The 23856-nt window shown below is 40.2% G+C and overlaps 3 non-coding genes across 3 annotated transcripts; all 3 read right to left on the minus strand.

Moving 5' to 3' along the window:
* Positions 1 to 428: 428 nt before the first annotated feature.
* Trnae-uuc (transfer RNA glutamic acid (anticodon UUC)) lies at positions 429 to 500 on the minus strand. The gene has a single exon. It is a non-coding gene; the product is annotated as a tRNA-Glu (tRNA).
* A 315-nt stretch (positions 501 to 815) lies between these two features.
* Trnag-gcc (transfer RNA glycine (anticodon GCC)) lies at positions 816 to 886 on the minus strand. The gene has a single exon. It is a non-coding gene; the product is annotated as a tRNA-Gly (tRNA).
* Positions 887 to 2784: 1898 nt separating this feature from the next.
* Trnad-guc (transfer RNA aspartic acid (anticodon GUC)) lies at positions 2785 to 2856 on the minus strand. Its single transcript has one exon. It is a non-coding gene; the product is annotated as a tRNA-Asp (tRNA).
* Positions 2857 to 23856: the final 21000 nt, after the last annotated feature.

Below are 23856 nucleotides of genomic sequence, written 5' to 3' on the forward strand. Positions count from 1 at the left end.
ACACCAACGAACCTAACCTCAAAATGACTGACAGATCTCAGGTTATTTTGACAGATGTAACATGAGCTTGAAAAGGACGGCAACAAGATCGATAAAGTAGAATCTATTATCTGTCTTTTTCGTGCATGTGCGTGATCTGTCAAAATGACCTGTTAAGTGCCAACATTATCATGTAAATTTGTGTTATATGTCTTGTAAATACTCAGAGTCATGCGAATTACATGACATATAATGGAAGTTTACATGACATTTTATGGCTTTTCATGATATGTCATGTAAACTTCTGTGATATCATATCCCACGCTCCAATTATGTGCGTCATATGTCACAGAATTTTACACTCTCTTTTCGATCTGTGTAGCTTTGTTGGTGTAATGAAGAATACCCCGTTTGCTTCAACAAGATATTCAAGTCCAACTCAAAAAACATTCCCATACCGGGAATCGAACCCGGGCCTTCTGGGTGAAAGCCAGATATCCTAGCCACTAGACCATATGGGATATACGGTAGTGTACACTAATTGCATGTGCACCAGTAGTGCACCAAAATAATAGATCTGCAGCATTCTTCATTACACCAACAAAGCTAGACATGAAAATGTTTGACATTTCTCAGGTCATTTTGACAGACCACACACATGCATAAAAAAGACAGATCATATATTCTACTTTATCGATCTTGTTTCCGTCCTTATCATGCTCATGTTACATCTGTCAAAATGGCCTGAGACTTGTCAGTCATTTTGAATTTAGGTTCGTTGGTGTAATAAAGAATTTCATTATCTACTATTTAAATCCTGCATGGTAAAATATAGTTGCATCGGCCGGGAATCGAACCCGGGCCGCCCGCGTGGCAGGCGAGCATTCTACCACTGAACCACCGATGCATATAAAACAAATATAGGAAAATGATGCTACTGATTGCTTTGTTACAAAAACATTTGCTTTTAGAATAAAGTATTCGGCGTAGCAATTTTCTATCAATATTTTACCAGTTGATTATGTGTTACCCATATACCGTAATACAATCGCTTGCAAAAATAAATACTCCATTCATGTTTCACCCTCGGGGACCCACCTTTAATCTACACACCTTCAGAAGAACGAATGGAACAAAATCGAATCAGTGAGCCCCAACCGGTTTCATCCCTCGCGATTGAAGCATTCCCGCCTCTAGTTTATTTCTTCTCTTCCCAAAGGCCGAACTCTATTTGCCATCGCTGGCCGGGGAGATTTATGAGCTTCTCTAGCCCGCCGCACCTCAACACGACGACCGACGGCGACGGTGTAGAATCAACATCCTTCACGCCGCGTCAGAAATCAGATAAGATTCCAGTCGAATCTCTAGACTCTAGAGTCTAGACAGAGTCTATAGAGGTACACACGACGACCTAGTCGCAGTGTAGATCTATCTAGGTATCTAAAATATTCAATTTCAATTCAATTTTAAATTTTAATTCACGACAAGACAAAGATAAAGCGTTTGCGACGCGAGAAGGCAACCGTAACGAACACAGAACAAGTCCCATATATTTCGTTGACGACGCACAGTGGGTACCAACCGTTAATCTTTATTACACCTCCGATCCTAACCTCAAAATGACTGACAATTCTCAGGTCATTTTGGTAGATGTAACATGAGCATGAAAAGGACGACAACAAGGTCGATAAAGTAGTCGATATGTTTTGTCTCTTCGTGCACGTGTGTGATCTGTCAAAATGACCTCAAAATTGTCAATCATTTTGAGGTTAGGTTCGTTGGTGTAATAAATAATTGAGGTATTTAACATTGCTAAAAGCCGCAAGTGTATAAATATCGATAGGAGGTCCATTACTAGCTCTCAAACCCTATAAATTGAATAATTCTTAGAAGAATGAATTGTGTGGAATGATGTATGACCGCTACCCTTAACAAATAATCCCACTATGCGACGCCGCTGTTAACTCACGATCTCACACTGTTGAACAGTCTTCGCGCGAGCTCGTTGTGTTGCTTTGCGACGCGACGGTTGAAGGACGCAAAGGCCGGCTGGCAACAGCAAAGGGAACACCACGAGGAATGAGTCGAGTGGAATGTTAGGATTTGTTCTGCTCCATCGGTAGCTTTCGAATCGGCCACTTGCTCAGCTCAACTCGTATCGCGGGTAACGAGGTTAGAGCACCAGCACCCAACAGCAGCGTTTGAAATTCTCTGCTGAGAATCGAGCTGTATGCAATCGAAAGAAATGGTGGAGATGACCAAGGCAGCAGAACTCAAAACGTATAGAAACCGCTTCTCGCATGCTTCCTTCATACACTTGGTAGGTGGGGGAGCATTTGGGGCCCTCGGCTTTTGGACTGGGGAATTTGAAGAGAAATAGGGGAAATTACCTATTCTCGGCCGTTTTGTTCTCTTCGTCTTTTGGGGTTTTTTGAAACCTTTTGAACTCAGAATTGGCCTCAAATCCTTCCCAACTAAGCTGAATTATATGGCCAAGTTTCAGGCAATTTGGCTGACAAAAACCCCCCATGACGAAGAGAACAAACCTGCCGATAATACCCATTGTCACCCTACGTTGTTTCATTTCATGCAAATCGATCCCCACTACCCCAGTGTTCGCTGGGAGGTTGAGAATGGTTTCACGTTTCCAAAGATGGGAACCTGTGAATGGTGGAAAATATTGCTCAGTGCGATTCGCATACAAATAAAAAAGCCGGATACAATTTTCGGGTGCATTGTGTTTTAATTTACTTTCAATAATCAAGAATCAAGAACAGCCAATCATCTTGCAACAAAAAATATGACCTCCCCGACGGGGAATTGAACCCCGGTCTCCCGCGTGACAGGCGGGGATACTGACCACTATACTATCGAGGACTACATGCAGGGGGGATCTTAAACCATAAGTGCCGATTGGACCAGGGGGGCAAAACTCGCAAATCAATAAGACCAGCTTCTATAGACTGTTTCAGAAATTATAAATACACTTTGTTTTTATAATAAAAAGATGTGTTTTGATAATTTAACCAATTCTTCATTACACCAACAAAGCTAGCCATGAAAATGTTTGACAATTCTCAGGTCATTTTGACAAACCACACACATGCACGAAAAAGACGGAAAATATATTCTACTTTATCGATCATGTTGCCATCCTTTTTATGCTCATGTTAAATCTGTCAAAATGAGAATTGTCAGTCATTTTGAGGTTAGGTTCGTTGGTGTAATAAAGAAGGGGGCACGTTCGGTGTAGTACTAGATTTGAAGTAATGAGCTGAATTTGTGTATGGTGAGAAGGTCAATATTCCGTTTCTGCAATGAAATGGTGCAAAAAGCGTGGGTATTATGATTCCTTGCCTAATTTGATGCTGTTTGAGCAAAACTTTGGATAACTATGTTGTTTATGTTGCAAGAAATTGAGAAAACAACAACACTGTTGCCCAAAGTTTTGCTCAAACAGCATCAAATTAGGCAAGGAATCATAATACCCACGCTTTTTGCAACATTTCATTCTTTATTGCACCAATGAACCTAACCTCAAAACGACTGACAATTCTCAGGTCATTTTGACAGATGTATCATGAGCATGAAGAGGACGACAACAAGATCGATAAAGTAGAATATATGCTCCGTCTTTTTCGTGCATGTGTGTGGTCTGTCAAAATGACCTGAGAAGTGTCAAACATTTTCATGGCTAGCTTTGTTGGTGTAATGAAGAATTGCAGAAACGGAGAATTGACCTTCTCACCATACTAAAATTCAGCTCATTACTACAAATCTAGTAGTTCACCGATCTGTCCTATTGTTTTCACAATACAGCATATTGCATTCCACATTTTTACGTTTCATGTAAATTATCATGAAGTGTTGAAAAACAATCCAGTTCTTCAACTATTTACTTCATGCTTGAAAATTTAATTTGCACGTGTTTTCAACATTATTTCTTTCTAAATTTCAAAAATTATCTTACTCTTTATCACATTCGCTACCTCAATAGCTTGTCTAAGAAATGCCGTCATCAAATCCTGGGAAAAAATCATGAAGCCATTTCCATAGAATTTTGATGAGATCAACTTTCTTATTTTTTTTCAAGGTTTTTCTAAGCATCGTAAGGACTTCAATACAGTTTCTTAGCGTTTATGAACACATTTCATTAGAACTAAGTTTTTTTTGCAGGTCATCCTATCCTGCAGATGGCAATGCTTGTCATTCTTTATTACACCAACGATCTTAACCTCAAAATGACTGACAGTTTTCAGGTCATTTTGACAGATGTAACATGAGCATGAAAAGGGCGGCATCACGATCGATAAAGTATAATATATGATCCGTCTTTTTCGTGCATGTGTGCTGTCTGTCAAAATGACCTGTGAAGTGTCAAACATTTTCATGGCAAGCTTTGTTGGTGTAATGAAGAATACTATCAAAGCGAATGTAATAAACAGTTCTTCATTACACCAACCTAGCCATGAAAATGTTTGACACTTCTCAAGTCATTTTGACAGACCATACACATGCACGAAAAAGACGGATCATATATTCTACTTTATCGATTTTGTTGCCGTTCTTTTCATGCTCATATTACATCTGTCAAAATGACCTGTGAATTGTCAGTCATTTTGAAATTAGGTTCGTTGGTGTAATAAAGAGTTGTTGAGGTATAAGTTTGTTTGACGTTTGTTTCAGCTAGTGGTGTTCAAAATTTTGCTACTTTTTTTCTTGCATTATGAAGGCTTTTATGATGGTTCTTGAAACATCTTTTCTTATCCATACAGTAATTTCCATAATGCTTGTTAAAGAAATGTTTCATTAATAATTTTTTTTTATATTCCACTGTCTTATATTTCATGACCGTTTTGTGCAACTTCCATTTTTCAACCTTTGGTGAACATATCACGATTTTCTATCTTTTGCACTAAATGGTACCAAAGTTGGTATTTTTTGTATTCTTAGAGTGTTTCATAGGTAAATAAGTATCACGCTCAGAAAACCGTTCTGATAAACGTGAACAAACAAACGCAAATATGAGAACAAGCAAATATACACCGTGAACTGGAACTAGTTCCAGCTGTCAATATGGGCGTTCTAGAAAACGTGAAATCTAATTCACGGTGTACATTTCTTATTGTTGTTATCGTTGCTATGCATAGTTCCCGTTTGTTCCCGTTGCCGTGATTGGGAGTACACGTATTCTTCATTACACCAACAAAGCTAGCCATGAAAATGTTTGACAATTCTCAGGTCATTTTGACAGACCACACACAAGCATGAAAAAGACGGATCATATATTCCCCAGACAACCAATTTGCACGTATAATGAAGTTTATGTTCATGTTATACGTACTTTTATGCGTTAAAGCTACATCGCATAAGATGCAGCAAAAGTGCCTTATGCGTACAAAAGTGGAGGCGCTATACGTGCATTGACGAAAAAATAATAACGCTATATGACTTGAAACGATATCTTATGCGATGCACCGCGTGCACTATTGCGACGCAATTTAGCATCTTATGCGATTTAATAATCTTAAAAAAAACAATTATGTCAGCTCGATATCGTACTAATGACCTCTGGATTGTCGAGCCACACTTCACACACAACACCAAACACTACTTATGATACAAGCTGATTAATTATCATGATATTCTAACTCACCTCAGTGTTTGTTGTAATGCACTTGGTTCACTTGCGCTGTGCGTGTTTGGCAGGCTAAAATCGATTTCCCGTACAGTTTTCCTGCCCCTCTCTGGCTAGCACCTCCCATTGTTGATTATCCAGACAACTAAACAAATAATGATGACTTTGCAACCATAATTTTGGTTGTTCACTTTCTTGTAGCTTTTTGGCACTGCATCCACAGTGCAACAGAAACTCTTTAATTGTTATCACATATCAAATCGTATAATGCCAACATAAACGCTTCTGGCTTATGCGAGTTTGTATGCACACTTTAACGAGTTTATTTGTACTTTTATGCGATTTCATCCATACATCAATGCGAGGCAAACTGACACAATAAGAAAAGTACCAAGCAAAGTCGTATAATCATCGCAGTACGCAATTATGCGAATTCATTAGACACTTTGCGAGTTCGCTCACACGCTTTTACGAGTAAGTAAAGTTCATCGCAATAAAACATCAGAATATCATCTACTACGATGTATTCCTACCTTATAAAAGTTTATTTGTATTCTTATATGACTTTACCCGATACATCGTAATAAGTTCCAAAAATAACATCATATGCGATGAAATTTGTCAGTCGGCCGTACATATATGCGATAGTGACTCAAAATAGTACTTTATACGATGCACAACGTGGTTTCTTATGCGACTCCTGGTTGTTTGGGTCTACTTTATCGATCTTGTTGCCGTCCTTTTCATGCTCAAGTTACATCTGTCAAAATGACCTGAGGTTAGGTTCGTTGGTGTAATAAAGAATATCGGAACGGATTTTTTTGCGTGTAAACCCCCCTCCCCCCCCGCCACCACCCCCCTAATCCAGGAGAGTCACTGGGTAAAATTCTGATAAAAAATGACTGTTTTTCGGTACATAGCGTGCTTACCCTCATGATTCACAATTAAATTCATCATTTCCCGAGCAGAGGAAAAAAGCTCAATAATAGCATGTTTTGATATGGAGAACAAAAAGTGATATTTGTTTGTTTGAGATAAGAGGTGAAAGTACTGAAAATAATATCTCAATTTTACTCCTGAAACATCATCATCATATTACATTTAGCTCTTGGTAAGATCTAACCAATAGCAGTGAGCTATTTGATTGATCTTCAAATATCATATTTTGCTATTGGGTAGATGGTTCAAGAACATCTGTTTGCTATTATTTTTAGTACTTTTACCTCTTATCTCATACAAACCAATATCACATTTTGATCGTCAGTACTTGAACGCTGCCCGGGTTTCTCATTAAAACATGCACCGGTACCGTACCATCGAACATAATTTATGAAAAATTTTGAACCGTTAAGGAACTGTCAGATGTAAGATGTAGTCATAATCTCGACGGACATAATCTCCATAATAAAGAATTGTTGGAAATATTACTACCGTCGTGCGGGGTGTCATTGGGCCAAAGCGGGGTGACATTGGGCCACTATTTCGCACGTTTAGAATACGACGGGAATGCATATTGTATGCTAGACTACTAGAATACATAATTCTAAGATACTTTGCATTCACCATCAGATTCTCTGACTTATATTGAATCCGTGGGATCGATGGACCAATGTTACCCTCTAGGCCCAATGTCACCCCGAACGACGGTAATCAAAATGTTACCATATTAAATCAAATTTAATAGTTTCGTGTAATTTTTTTGTGAATAACCCTTAAAACATAGTATTTTTTTCATTGATTTTTAGGAATTTTCGTGTGTTTTATAAAGTTGTTTTTTTTTTTTGTGATGAAATATACCTCCTCTCCTCCAGATTTTTTCTTTCTTGCTGGTATAATGCTCAAAGCCTCCCAACTAAGAATTCGAAACTACAATTAAACTTGACAGTCGAATTATTATCGAATAGTAGTATTGAATGCTGAATAGCAAACAGCAGTATAGCTCCACGGAGAAATCCTAAAACCGATTCCCAAGGGGAGTTCGTGAAAAAAATCCTGGAGGAATCACGGGAGTAGTTTTGGAGACGTTTTTTGGATGAAACTTAGGGTTTTTGCAGAAATTATTGTACGAATATGTTACGCAGTAACAGCACTGATCCCAATACGGAATCCTCCGAATTTTTTTCTCAGAATTTATCAAGATGAATAACACATAGTTTTTTGATTCAAACAATCTTTTAGCGAAGGATATATTCCCAAATTGTATTGAAATCTATTTCAAAACTTCGCGTTTCAACTTGCCCCGATGTACCTTATGCTCGAGAATTCCTCTGGGACTACCTCCAGAAATTTTGGCTGGGATCTCTCCTATTACTCTTGAAGGGATTCATCCAAAAATCCCAGGTGTAACTTCTCTATCTCTATGGATTCCTTCAGAAATCCACCCTGAGATTTTTTGTCTTGTTTTTCCTATAGAATTCCTCTGCGCATTCTTCCTGGAATTTCTCGTCATATGCTTACCGGAAATCATCTTCAGATTACTTTGAATATTTCTGTTTAAATTACTCCAGGAATGCAGCTGGGGTTTCTGCAGGAATCGTGATGGGAATCTTCTCAGAAGTCTTCCTAGATTTCCTGGAGCAATTCCTGCTGGAAATAGCTATTCCGGGATTTCCTGGAGGACTCCTTATAAGAGCAATAACTGTAGAAATATCATGTGGAAATTATTGAGAAAAACTCAGCAATAATGTTGGGAGAAATCTTGGTAGAAGTTTATGAGGAAAGCCCAACATCAAATTCAGGAGGTATTCCGAAAGGAGTTCTTAGAAATCCATGGAGGCATCCCAGCAGAAACCTATCAGGCATTTTTGGAGGAATTCCAAGGGGATTTCTCAAAAGATTTCAGCAACAATTTTTCTTAGAATTCTTCCGAGGATGCCTACTGGGGATTTTCCGAAAATTCTTCCTTATATTCCTCCAGTATTTCCACCTGGAATTTCTCAAGAGAGTTCTCTGGAAGTTCTTCCAGATATTCCTGCAGGGAGATCTTGAGCAATTCCTCTTGGAATACATCCAGTAATAGCCTGTACAGTCGGAACCCACTCGTTGAGCCACTACCTCCACCCAACCAACGAATTTGATTCGTTAGTTGGGTGAAGTGACAGCAGCTCAAGGGGCGTTTTTTTAATCATGTTAAAATTGAAAGTAAAAAGTAAAATTTTGTAAATTTTTCAATTTGTTTCACATTTAGAGCAAAACTGATACGTTTTGCAAGATACATATATGGCCAATGCGAAAATTAATTATCTTCACCCATTATCAGTCGGTGAATTGAAGATACAGAATCTGTAATCATCTGATGATTATGAAACCACCCGGACCAAAGTGCAAGCACAAAACGCTTCCAATGACCGACAAAATAAAGATTGCCGATGTTTTGCATTTCTTTCGAAGAAATTATACATAATATGTACAATATTATTGTAATATGTCCAATATTATTGTTTTTTTTTAGGAAATGTGAAATAGAAATTCTTTTCGATTATCAGTAAAGTTTAAGAAACCAAAAACTCATTTTCTGGCCCTTCGGAATTGCACATTGGTTGTCATTTTCAGTTTGACATTGAATTATGACATCCAGGTACTTTTTAGTTGGCTGACAGCTCAACTAACGGAGGCCCAACTAAAAAGTCACTTAACTATTAAACCCCCAACCAGCGGGTCCCGACTGTAATTACTGCTGGTATTCCTTCAGGAATTCCCACTAGATTTCTTTTCGGGAATTATTGCTGAGATTTCACAGGTATTTTTATCAGGAATATCTCCAATTATTGAGAGTTTCTTTTCATGAGAAACCCAGAAAAAAAATCCTGGAGAATTTCTACTTGGTATGTCCAGAGGTATGGCTCTACGTCTCCACTGGGAGTTGGCCTGCCTCGCTTCAACTTAGTGATCTTTGAGCACTTCCATAGTTATTAATAAAAGGGCTTTCTTTGCTTGCAATGTATATTGTGAGGCAAGTACAATCACAGAGAACAGACGTTTAAGCTCGAACAAAAATACATCGAAATCGTGTGTAAAGGATTTAAGTGTACCTCAACGCCACGAACGGAGACTGCCCCACTTATAAACTCGATTTGACCACACGATGGCAGTGTTCATCGTTAAAATACACTAGCCCACAAAGCGACACAAGCGCCAAACGGCCAAAAACGGCGAGCACTGGAAAGAAAAATGACAACACAACAATGTAAGTGATGGAACGCTGGCGCCACGCAACGGGAGCATAACCACATACTCCGAAATGACCGTTACAAAGTTTTACACAAGGCAGAAAGCAAAGATAGACGTCTGTTCTCTGTGGTACAATGATACACTTTTTTTTAGATAATTAAAACATAGATGTGCCACTTCGAGATGAAGCCAGCAACAAAACAGCAGCGCCTAACCAGCACCAGCGGCAAGTGGGTGAACTACTTGATCATCTAGTGTCCCTGCACATTTCCCGACTGCAACAACTGTCAGCCGCAAATGCAATATGTTTCTTCGTGTGTTTTTTACACCTTAATGATGATAAAATGGTGACATTACTGTTTCTTTCTGAATAAATCGTCCGAACGTGGAAAGTTAGAAAATAAGAATTATATTAAGGACAAACGTCTTGAAATCCCGCTTTAACAGTGCATTGAAACTTCAGACGCACAAATTTCAAGAAACAAGCTTCAAACCACAATGCATTTTATTATTCCGTTCTTGCTCACTTGTAATTAGCTTAAAATAAGAAGCTCAGGTGCGCTGGTTTTGTTTACGAAGATATTTGTGCCCTCAAAATCGTGAGTAGGTGCCAAAGTCGGCCATTGTGGCGGCCATTTTGGGATTCTAACAAGTCTGTCCTTAAAGATCCAACTTATTTTTAACGCTGGTGGTCACGGTTAGTATACACCGAGCCAAACGCATGCCTGCCGTGGTTGGTTGAGAGCGTGTGGATTGCAAGCTCGAGAAGTGAATAATCATCTGTCCCAAAAATTATAGAGTTGATTCACCAACTTGTGAGCAAACCAACTAAGCTCAGTGGAGTATAACACACCTTAAGTCCCCAAGAAAGGCCGCTGGTGTGGGTTTTATTGGAAGTGACTTGTTACGATACTCGAACGTTGTTGTGGGTCCTGTGCTATCTCGGAGATGCCCATCGCGGTCTCACGAGGTTCGGGGGTCCTCTCGTCACCAGACCCTGGTATCTATAGCTTGTCGGAGTGATTCCATCGCTTTCATCCGGGGGAGCGTCACTTCAACACCGAAACGCCTAAAATTCGCTGGCATTGACGTGGCTCTATGGCACACCGAACAATGTCACTGTCGTATCTGTTATCAGGGATGGAAAATGATGAAGATTGCAGCTGAGCAGACACAAACCAAAACAAACTTTACTCGTGAACAACAGGGGCCCGAGAATAATCGCACTTCTTTATTCGTGAGTAAACGAAGCTGGCAAGCACTCGCATGTGATTCGCGAAGCTTCGTGAGTTTTTGTACATTTTTACAAAAAACGCATTTTAACGACTGATAGTGCTGCTTTTCAGGAACAATGAAGCATAAAGCATTAGTTTATGTTGGATGATCACTGGATTTGCTATTATAATCACAACAAAATGCACTTCCCGCACCTCCACTAGTTCTTCACGAATAAAAGCTCATGAGTGTTTCTGTTTTTGTTTTGCTTCTTACTCACGAAGCAGGCGGGTGCGAATAAACTCACACACTGTTTACTCACGGAGTCGTGAGTAAGCCTTGTGTTGGCTTTACACTCGCGAATTGCTTCATGAGGAGAGTAATTCCATCACTGTCTGTTATCGCGTCCGTCCGATAATCGAGCGCCTATCTTGCGGCTGCAACTCCTCGTGCCATCAGTCTTGACGCGTGGGTAGCAGAATCGGAAGTAAACGCCTGAGCTCTTCGGTTAGATCCTTGCCGCTCCATCTTCCGGCTGTTGTAATCGTCGTCATCACCACCAAGCCGTCGACCATTATCCTTTGATCAATTAGGTTTTTGCGGTTCAAATATCTTCGCGACGAATGCCCTGAAACCCAAAGCCGAAAATTTCAGGCGATGTCATCCTACCAGAGATGTCAACAATAAATTTAGAATGAAAAAAAAAACAATCATTGCCCTAGTAACCCATACAACATTCGTAAATGCGCCCCCAAAAAAATGTTATGCGCAGGCTAGTGCGCAGGGTAACTTAGATGAAAAATGCGCACCCCATTTCAACTGCAAGACATTTAGTTCACCCGTTGGCTAACAGATGTCGCAGTCATCCCAGTCATCGTTGTTGCCGTCCAAATACAAGCGCTGATGGACAAGTGGGAAATCTATGTATTAATTATCTATGACTATTTCCAGGGAGTCGAGAAATGGAACCCGCCGTCTCCGGATTGGCGATCCAAAGCCTCAACCACTAGGCTAACTGGAGATCCAAAGGAACCCTATAAGTAATACTGGAGTAATGATGCTAGAAGATTCTTGGGCGAATTCTTGTAGCTATTTCTAGAAAAATCCCAAAAGGAAATTCTGGAAGAATCCTTGGAAAATTTTGTGAAGGAATCACGAGAGAAATCCCTTTCGGTGTCTCAAGAAGAATATCTGGAGGAATCTCTGCAGTCTGCAGGCATTCCTGGAGGTTTTCCGATAGTATCCGTGGATCTGAAGTTGTGGAGGGAAAAATCATCTGAGGAATTATTGCGGGAATTTTCGCAAAAAATATGAAGAAATATTTCGAAAAACCCCTGGAAGAAACGCAGAAGAAATTCCCGGAGGAATTGTTGACAGTATTTCTTCTGCAATCCCAACACGAATTTCTAGAAAATCCTATCGGGCATTTCTGGGGGCATTCCTGGGGAACCCCTTCTAGAATGCTACCATAAATACCTGGTGATATTCTTTTATAATTCCTGTTGGAATGGCTTCAGGGTCAGAAGACTCCAGGAGATTTCTTCAATGACTCCTATATTAAATTTTCTTTCGATCCTTCGAGAGATTTCTTCAAGGATTCCTTCAGACATATCTCTTAGAGTTTGAGCAAATTTCCAACAGGAATTACTGAGGAAATTCTAAGAAAATGTCTGAAGTAATCCTTGTAGAAATCCATGACGAAATCACAATGGAAATTTTTGCATGGGCACTAGGCAGCACTTACTTATTTCTTACTCATTCTCTCAAACAAACACGAGAAAGAGAAGGTCGAGATATCTTGCCACTTGCCCCCTTTTTTCGTGTTTAATAGTTTTTATCCCCTGGTAAGCAGCAAAGTTTCGTTTTTCATTATTCCTGTTATACACTAGGACGTCGATAAGAAAAACAACTTCTCGCAATCTGAGGCGTTTTCGCTTGTTTCATACATGGTGTAGAAAAATAGATGATGTAGGTACCTTATTAATACTCCACAGGACATCACGCAAGACGCAACCATCACCAGACACCACCCACTCAAATCCGAATCTGACAGCAGCCCATTAATCCCAGGGGTAATTTTCCCAATGGTGGAAAAATTCAATAAAAATACTTTTCTTTTTGTCCGCATTTCTGCATCTTACGAGATACATCCATCTGAGCTTGATGATACCGGAAAGGGAATACAATTTTTGACCACCACACCCTCATGGTCCAACCAATAAACGGTCCATTTTCCCCCACTCCCACACGTCCATCCTCACACATAGTCCGGTTTGATTTAATGTGCTGTGTCATGGCAGTAATAAGGATTAGAGTGCGAACCGACGAGCGGAGGAAACCACACAAGCGACAGGCATTGATGAACCGAAAAAAAATTGTATCGGGAAAAAGAATGAGGAAGATTGTTCCAAACCACCTCATAGTAACGCAGCATCAGCATCACCACAATCGCCTTTTGGAACGATCTCCTGGGAGATGTCGGCTGGTCGTCGTTCTCCGTTCCGTCGCCGGACAGTGTGAGGGATATTTAATCTGTCAATATTAATTTGTCTTGACTAATAGAAACGATTGGTGATGTATAACCCGGCGGCGGAGGTGTGTGCGCTTGCGGTCGTCGTCGTCGTCGTCGTCGAAGCATCCATCCAGCATACTCCGAGCACAACTATTCCGAGAGGGAAGGGCGATGGCGATATTTGCTCAGGTGCCCTTCCGGGCCGAGTATTGACTGAATATCCAAAGAACGCCAGCTGTGGAAATTGACTTCTACTATTACCATATCATGGTGAACTATGGACTAGAGATTGAAATTCCGCGGCAGAAAACAAAACTTGTGAGTTGGAAGTGTCAAAAGAGCAATCAAGAATTGCATGCAATTAACTCATAGCTCGCATCATTAATCGAAGGTCACTCCCTGGATCTTCCATCCTTTCTTACTTAGTTGAGGGGATGCAGAGGTTTTCTCAGGGGACAGCAGGGAATGCAGTCCCGGGGCACGACGAACCCCCCCGCTTGCGAGTCAACTGCGTAGTTTCCGGCTACTGTGTCAAGCGACCTGTACCGAGGAATGAGTGATCCAAGGTGTGAAAAAGATACTCGATCGTCTTACCAAGCTAATGCAGAGCATTGCATAACCTATTGGGATCCGTGAAGCTCTAGACATCTACAATGTCATTTATAGACACTGCAGGGATATTCCAGGTCAGCCAAACTACCTTGGAGTTCAGGACTTCAGGTCTACACTCGTAACATCAGCCATATCTGCTATACTGAGTAACGTTGCGTATTTATCCGTGGTTACTGGACCAATCCGAAGTCTACTTTTTTTTATTAAATATAAACCTTTGGGACATTAAGCTTCGTCCGAACTGTTCTATAATGAAACTCTTCAAATCTACAGGGAAAACTTTATGTGTTTTCACCATAAATAATAGCATAGCATAATCTGCAGAGATCCGTGAAGCTCTTGAAATCTCATATGTCATTTAGAGACATTATGCGAACGTTCCAGGCCAGCTAAACCATCTTTGAGTTCAGAACTTCAGGTCTACACTCGTAACATCAGCTATATCTGACATGCTGAGTAACGTTTCATAATCAATCGCGGTGACTGGACCAACTCTTGATAGTGACAGTAGTTATTCTCACAATGAACTTTAAACTGTAATCCCTCTGGCATATCATGAGTCATTTCAAGAACAACACTACTCCAGAGACCATAGTTTCAAAGCTACACTTGTGATAATAGCTTTTTCCAGTACGTAATGTAGTGTTACATAATCCACTGTACTTAGAGTAGTTGGAGGAACAATAAGCGTTGTTATATATTTTTGGGATATTTTGAGCTTCCTTACTGTCATGATGCTTAGTTGATAAAAACAACCACTGTAACTTTCAGAGGACTTACTGGACATGATATATTACAAATCGTAGCTTCTAATGAAATAAGCTATCGTTACACCTGTAGATTTTAGAATCGAAATTCAAGAACAGTTTGGGTGACCTAGGATATCCCGACTGATCTGATATTGTCTATTGAACTTGCACATGACTGGACATGATAGATTACAAATCGTAGCTTTGTATAATGAAAAAGTTACCGTTACATCCGTAGACTTTAGGACTGAAACCCAAGAACAGTTTAGATGACCTAGGATATCCCGACTAATCTGATATTGTCTATTAACCTTTCAGAAGACTTACTGGATATGATAGATTACAAATCATAGCTTTGTATAATGAAAGAAGTTACCGTAACGGTAGACTTTAGCATCTAAACTCAAGAGTTTGGATGACCTAGGATATCCAGAAAAAAATATTCTGCATAATGTTCTACCGTTTTGATGCTATTGACCATCAAAACTACATAAAAACATAGAAAAAACGCTTGAACGGCATCAAAGGGTTAAGGAGTGGTGAGGATTTAGTGGCAGAGAGCTGTGCACGCAGTTATGTGACACAGTGCCAGTGTTGGAAGTTCGATTCCTTCCCTGGCTAGCCTGTCGGAGGAGATAGTGGACGGAGTGTGGTTGATGAGGGCCATCAACCAAAATCGAGATGGGCTGTCTGCAATGGAGGTGACTGTACAGTAGCTTGGTAAAATCATCGACTTTGCGTCCACATAGTCCAACATTAGCAAGTACCTTAAACTAGACCTGTGCGCCGATTATATTTTGCTCGGTGGCGGCGTGAGGACGATTTTAGGCCGGCGGTGGCGTCCTCGGCGTCACGCCGGTGGCAACTTTCGGCGGCGGCGGCGTGAATCGGCATGACCGTAATTTGACCATGTAGTCAACATTGGCAAAGCAAAGAAGTTGTCAGTACGCTCTTAAATTTGTAGTCTGGGCTTTTCCATGACCATTGGGTGAATTCCCGCGCACAGTTTCTTCGAAGAGAAGAAATTTTCTTCCATTGCTCACCAGCAAGGTTCCTAAGCAAGACTTAGGAATCCTTGAAGGTTTTCCTGGAGAAATCCCTGGACGTATGCTAGGAGGAATCTTGAAGGAACTTCAGAAGGAATCTCTGTAGAAACTCCTGGAGGAATGTCTGAAAAAAAATGGAGGAATACCTGGTGGAACTACTGGACTAATCCCTGAAAAAACTGTTGTACGAAACCCTGAAGGAATTTCTGCAGGAATCCCTGGTGGTGCAAGAATCTCTCTTAGAGAGATCCCTGTAGGAACTTCTAAAAAATATTCTGGTTGGAATTTTAGAGGACTTCCAGGAGGACATCCAGAAATAATCCCCGAAAAATTTCCAAGAGGAGTCCCCGAAGGAATTCCAAGAAGAATTCCTGAAGATATTCCTGTAAAAATCCTCAAAAATCAGGAAAATCAGAAGAAATTTCTGAAAGAATTACAGCAAGAATTCCAAAGCAATTCTAGTAGGAATCCCCATAGGAATTCCAAAAGATATCTCCAATAGAATTCGAGGAGGAATCCCCAAAGGATTTGTAGGAGAAATCATCGAAGAATATCCAGGAGGAATCCTCGAAGGAATACCAGGAGAAATCCACGAAATAATTCCAGGATGAATCTTTGAAAAAGTTTCTAAAGGAATCTTCGAATGAATCCTCGAAGGAACAGCAAGAGGAATCCCCGAATAATTCCAGAAGGAATTCCTAAAAGTATTCCGGTAGAAATCCCCAAAAAGAACTTCAGAATGAATCCCCGAAAGAATTCCAGGAGGAACTCCTGAAGAAATACTAAAAGGAATCCTGGAAGGAATTCTTGGAGGATAATTCAATAATTCAATAATAATTAAGAAGTAATTCAATAATAATCCCCAAAGGAAGTCCAGAAGAAATCCTCATAATCCAGGAAAAATCCTCCAAGAAATTCCAGGAGAATTCTTTGGAGGAACTCTAGGATAAGTTGCTGAGAGACGTTCAGGTGGAATCCCCGTAGGAAGTCCAGAAGGAATCCTTTTAGGAATTCCAATAGGTATCCTCTAAGGAATTCAAGTAGGAATTCCAGCAGCATTCTACGAAGGACGTCTAGAAGGAACCCTCGAAGGTATTTCATGAAGAATATATGAAGGAATTCCAACAGGAATCCCTGATGAAATTCCAGGAATAAGTCTTGAAGGATTTTCAGGAGGAATCTCTGAAGGACTTCCAGGAGGAATATTTAAAGGATTTTATAGCGGAATCCCCAAAGGATTTTCAAGAGGATTCCTCGATAGAACTCCAGGGGCAGCCTTTCCGGAACTGGGGAAGGATTTCCGAGAGGAATCTTTGAAGGATTTTCAGGAGGAGCCCCTGGAAAATATCCGGAAAGAAATCCCAAAGAATTCCCAGAAAGAAAACCTGGAGAAATTCTAGTAGGAGCTCCATGAGAGATCATTCAAGGAAATCTTGCAGATATGACTGATTAAAGTCCTTAGGGAATTCGTGAAGGGATTCCTAGAAGAATTACTAAAGAAACTTCTCTAGGAATTCCAACAGAAACTACTGGAGAAATCTTTGGTGTAACTCTTAAAGGCATCCGTGAATTCTCCTAGAAAAACTCTCTGAGAGAACTCCAGGAGCGTTCCCTAGAACAACTCCTGGAAGAATTCCTAAATGATCTCCTAGAGGAATCTTTGAAGCAACTCCTGGAGGAATCATTGAAGGAACTCCTGGACTAATCTCTGAATAAACTTCTGGGAGATTCCCTGAATGAAGTTCGGGAGGAATCCTCGAAGGAATTCCAGGAAGAATTACCGAAAAACATTCCGGCTGGAATTTCCGAGGGGATTCCAGGATAAATTCGCGAAGGAATTCCAGGAGTAAATCCAGGTGAAATCCCCGACGGAAATTTAGTAGGAATCCTCGAAGGATTTCAAGGAGGGATTACTGAATGAATTTCAGGAGGAAGCCCCGAAGGAAATCCATGAAGAATACCCAAAGAAATCTCAAGGGGCAGGAGAAATCCCCTAAGGAATTCCACCAGGAATCCTTGGATGAATTCCACGAGGAATACCCGAAGGAATTCCAGGAGGCAAGAGGAACCCTCGAAGGAAATTCACGAGGAATATTCTCGAAGGAATTCCAGGAGCAATCCCCAGCGGAAGTCCAGGAGGAATTTACGATAGGAGTCCAAGAGGTCCTCGAAGGAAGCCAAAGAGGACACCGAAGGCCGAACATCCGTGAACAAATCACAGTGCAGGTAACGCAGCAGAACCTAAATCACTGTGAAGCAGCTCAGCAACAGCTTTGTCAGGCGGTTTCTGAGTGGGGACGGATATCGCGATCACAGGGGACCCATTCCGAGTATCCGCCGGCAACGGCAATTGAATCGCGGATGGCTCCATGAAAATAGCGTCACGGAGAAGGACCCGGTTCAAATCTACTCCAGGAGTGTATTGAGTACAGTAAAGTCGATCAGGTTTAACGCAATATAAGCAATCATCACAGACTGTAGTGACGCTAGAAGAAAGTACATTTTTGGTTTTCTTCATTTATTTTGAAAAAGTTCCATCAGAGGCTGCTTAGAAGGCTAACAAGCCTCCTTATGTGAACTTTCAAGTTCCGAAATTTCTTAAAAATGAAGCTGCTTAGAAGGCTAAAGAGCATCCTCCAACAAGCTGCTAAGCTCATAAAGTACCCTCTTATCTGGGTACTTCTGGTTACTTGGGTTGCTTTCTTTTGTAAGACAGCTGGGGACTGGGGCTGATGGTGAGAGAGAATGACCGATGTGGAACTTGCGGGGATAGCAAAGTCTCTTAGCGTAGGTAAAGTCACAGGTTCGGACTGGGTTCCGAACTTGACCTTAAAAATAGCTATTGCAGAGGCTCCCGGTTCAGATTTGCTATGCAGAAATGCCTGGACGAAGGAGTTTTACCAAAGATTTGGAAGCGGCAGAGCATGGTTCTACATATTGCCAAAAGCGAGGAAACCACCCGAAGATCTGTTGAAATGCAGTCCAATATGCGTGATCGACACGGTGGGGAAGGTGCTCGTGAAGATCATCCTCAACAGATTGTTGAGGCACACCGGGAGTAAATGGAATCTTGAGTGCAGGCTTCCAGAACAGAAAGTCGCCGAGACAGCGCTCCGGGGTTCCAGCGTAAGAGGAGGGGGATTCGCTAATGCACAGTAGTGTTTGTGTAGGTCAGCAGGAGGATTTCAAAAGTTTTAAACCGCTTTAAATGAATTCCTGCGGTAAGGTAAGAAAGGCTTCCGGTCATTTAAGAGGGTTTGAGGGGGAGGAGGGGTTGAAAGTAGCTTATGGGAGTCTTAGAGGGTTTCAAATGGGATTCAAGGCGTTTTAAAATGCTACAGTAGAATTCAAAGGGATATTTCAGGAGAGTTTAAGAGATGATCCTGGGTATTTGAAGGAGTTCTTCAAGGCATTTTAAGGCGTTTCTAGGAATTTCAGAGAGCTTCAGGAGATTATAGAAGAGTTTCGAAGCGTTCATCAAGAGGGCCTCAGAGAGGTTTCATGACGTTTCAAGGAGTTTGGAGAGATTTTAACAGCTGTTTTCAGGGAGTTCCAAGGTCTCAGAGAATTTAAAAGTTGTTTCCGGAGGTCTCAAAGGGAGTTTCAGAGAAGTTTCATGAGTTTTTAATTCATATACGTATTTATGGCCTCAAGAGAAGGTTTGGGAGAGGTTTCATTTAGTTTCAAAGGGTTTCAGGTCATTTCAGAAAACCTTCAGATGACTCCAGAAGTGTTGCAGGGGGAAATGGGTAAAATATATAAGTTATGGAACACCCTAGCTAGTAGAGTCACCAATACTACCAAACTTGATGCAGCATAGCAACAGTTCCGAAGAACATACAAAGAACCCCATCGGAAACGCACCGTATTGATCGGTGCACCCCAAGAATGATGAGCCAGGAGAAATACACCGTAGCAACAGCATAGAAGAGTATCGCGGACGAACGACGTGGACGACGGATCGATCGATATTTGTTTTTGCTTATTAGGCAGGTTTAGTCTTTAAGTAGGCAAGTGATAGGAATTTCTGATTCAGTCTTTGTTGTATCGTTGAACTTTCGTGTAATTAAATGTTTAGAGTTGAATAAAGTTTTTTTTTATCAAACCGCGATAAATCACGGCATCGCTTATATAAGCCCAAGTGAGTATTAACCTTATTCGTAATGCAGCGAGAGTTCTTTAGTTACGCTTGTGGACTCCATGACCCATACTCAAAGAAGTTATTGAAAACCATAAACCCAACTTTCTCTAACTATGGGTCGCGACCCATCAACCCAATAAGAATATTTAATAGGTACACAAGTTGGTAAAGAAGTTTGAGAAAAACTGCCCTTAACAATCATTGAATATACCACTTGACCGCACATAATTTTGTAAGGCTTGCTGAGCATGAACTTTGCCCGAACGATTGTTATGTTTTAAGATTTAATTCCCTATATAAAAGAGAGTTCTTAATTATTGTCAGATTTCTTGAAACGTAAACACCGCGCGGTCGTTGAAATGTTTAAAAAAGGGGCTTTGCACAAAAGTTCACGCGGTCTATCGTTTTCGAAAGGAACAGCCGCACCGTAGGAAACGCCGCAATGTTATTTCCCATAAGCATGAAGTAAACAGGGGGTGAAAACCGCGGTTGTACCTTTCGGAAACGATAGGCCGCGTGCACTTTTGTGCAAATCCCTCAATATTTATTACACCACTAAACCAAACTCAAAAATGTTTGACAATTTACAGGGAACTTGACAGATGTAACATGACCAAAAAGAGCACGACACCAAGGACGGCACCACGGTACCCAAGGAACAATCACTCATTTAACCAACATTGCAATGACATTTTTGTTCCACATTTGATTGAATAACAGTTTAACATTATTTCATCACAACTTGTAATGGGGCGTTGTTCAAACTAAAGTGGAGAAGTTATTCAGCAATGATAACCTGCTAAAAACAAAAACAAATTTAAGTGCAAGGTGCAAATATAGTCCTGTTCATGTTTACTACTTGTCGCATCTAAACGTAAACACACAATCTCTTTTAAAAATGTCTCAACTTGGGATTCGAGAACTCGTGATCTTGTTGTCTACGCCATCCTGGAATTAGTAATTTGCTCGTTAAGCACGAAACATCTTCACAAAGCTGTGAAAGATCAATATTCAGATTTATGGAAGGTTGGAAATATTTAGCAAAAAAAAGTTGTGAAGATGACCACAACTTTGAAATTGCAATTAGAAAAATTTTCGAAAATTTGCAAATGTTTCTAATATTTTGCAATATTTTGGTGTGCAACAAATATCAATTCATATTTTAAAATAAGGAACGTTTCAGTACTGCTCTATTATAATCACTTTGACCTGTTGTTCAATTGAAAAGTGATTATCGAACAAATAAATCATAAATCCGTTTATATAGCTTACTGTTAAATCATTATTGAACGTCCCCACAATAGCTAAAGTGTTAAATATCAAAAGCATTTGTTCAACTTATGTAGACCACAATACCTTATGAGCTATCGGAAATTGTGGAACATAAGCTTTTTAACGCGTAGAAAAAAATTCTTCAGCTTATATTAAAGCTAGTAAGGGCAAATCGAACAAACAAAAATTTTTGTACCGACTTTTCGTACCCTCTTTGCAAAATATCCTTTTCGAATGAGTGTAAATCAGTTTTATACCTTGTAACTCCGCCCTATACATAGGGCGAAATTAAAAGGTACAAAACTGATTACACTAATTCGAAAAAAAAAAACAAAAATTGCTGTTCACATACGTGCCAAATGTTGCATTTTGGCTTATTTATAATGTAAATATGTAGCATCGTTTCAGCTTATTACTCAGCATTTGGTTTTGTTCAGCTGTACATGTTATAAACCAGCGATAATTCGACGTGCATGCTAATTTATGACTCTAAATTGTTCCTTGGGTAGGGTAGAAGATATTTTATGTCTTTATCTTGCTTGTGTGTGATGTGTCAAATGACCTGAGAACTGCCAAACCTTTTCAAGGCTATAGGTGGAGTCTTTATCACACCAACGAACCTAACCTCAAAATACAAAATGACTGAAAATTCTCAGATCATTTTGACAAGTGTAAAACGAGCATGAAAAGGACGACAACAAGGTCGGTAAAGTATCTCCTTTAGGAATTCCCGAATATCTTCTCGAGGAATTCCCGAAGAACTCTTTGAGGAATTCCCTAGGAACTACAGGATGAATTCCCGATGATCTTTTGGAGGAATTTCCGGATTATTGCTGGAGGAGTTTTTGGTACACTTTGTAGTAAATTTTTATGTCGTTAATTTAAAAATTCGTTGAGAAATTGCATGGGAACTGCTGGAGGCATTCTACCACAATTACTGCAGGAAGGGAATTCTAAGGGGATTCTCATGGTACTCGTGGGGAATCTATGGAAGAACTCCCGGGAAATTCCTGGAGAAATTCTCGGGGACTCGTGGATCAATTTCCATGAAACTCCTAAAGGAATTTGCAGGGAGCTACAAGATATACTTTCGGGGATTTCTGTAGAAATTTCCAAGAAACTCCTGCAATAATTTCTAGACAACGGATGGGTGTATTCCATTGTGTTATCCCGAGGATCTCCTGTACGAATTCCCAAGGATATGCTGGAGGAATTACCGAAGAACTTCTGGAGAAATATCCGAGAAACTTCTGGAGAAATTCCCGATAAACTTCCGGACGAATTCCCGAAGAAGTCCTGCAGGAATTCTCAAAGAACTGCTAGAAGAATTCCCGTGAATCTCTTGTAGATATTGCCGAGGATCTCTTGGAAGAATTCATAAAGATCTCTGAGAAGAAATCCCAAGATTCACCTGGAGAAGTTCATGTAGAACTCCTGGAAGCATTCTCGAAGAACTCCTGGAAGAATTCCCGAGGATCTCTTGGAGAAATTCCCGAGAAACTTCTGTTTCCAAGAACCTCTTGCAGGAATTCCCGATGAACTCATTGAGGAATTTCTAAGGAACTCCTGGATAAATTCCCGAGGATCTTCGGAAGGAATTTCCGGATTGTTTGTGGAACTCTTGGAAATAAATCCAAGGATTCCATCTTCTTGAGGAATTTCGGAAAAACCCGGGAAATATTCGAAGGAAATCTTGAGAGAACCATGCATTATTGCTGGGGGACTTCTTGGAGAACTCTTGAAGTAACTTTCATTGAAGTTCTGAATGGAATCTTCGGATAGTCCATAATTTTCTGTCAAATCATGGAGAAAATGTCTGGGTAATCTTGGAGGAATTCTACTACAAATGCTGCAGGAGTTCTTCGAAAGCTTCTTAAGGAATTTCTATGGTATTCGTGAGGAAACCATAGAGGAAATCCTGGGAAACTTCAGTAGAAATTCTCGGTGACTCCAGGAGAAATTTACCTAGAAACTTTGAAAGCAATTCCCGAGTTCTGTAGGAAGAATGTCTGAAGAGCACTTAAGATACTTAGCACTTATTCTTGGCAAACTTCACGAAGACTTCCCGGTGAACTGAGTTGATTCTTGGGAAGCTCCATGACACACAAAAAAACTGGGTGAATCCCAGAAGAAACTATTGAAGGGACTCCAGACTCCTGGAGGAATTACAATAGAAAATCTTAGATGAATACCACAAGCAACTTGTTCGAGAATTATAAAAGAAACTCCTTGTGGAATCCAAACAGGTATGAAGATAATATTATAGTGTTTAAGTATTTCCATCGAAATTTCCCTAAAATCAGAATATCCTAAATCCTCTTACAGTTTGTTGAGGAATCTGTAAATAATTTAACATATCGACATTAATAAACATTTTCTGTAAGTTTACGCTCAACGTTATTGTTTTTGTAGTTCATCAACATAAACGGTAAACTACATCATGCCAGCGTAGTGTGAAAGCTTTTCTTGATATAGAATGTTATTACCAAGTTCTGGAATGCTTATTCAGCACACACTTCCCT

This window comes from Aedes albopictus, chromosome 3 (assembly GCF_035046485.1).
Source record: "Aedes albopictus strain Foshan chromosome 3, AalbF5, whole genome shotgun sequence".
In the NCBI taxonomy this organism is placed as follows: Eukaryota; Metazoa; Arthropoda; class Insecta; order Diptera; family Culicidae; genus Aedes; species Aedes albopictus.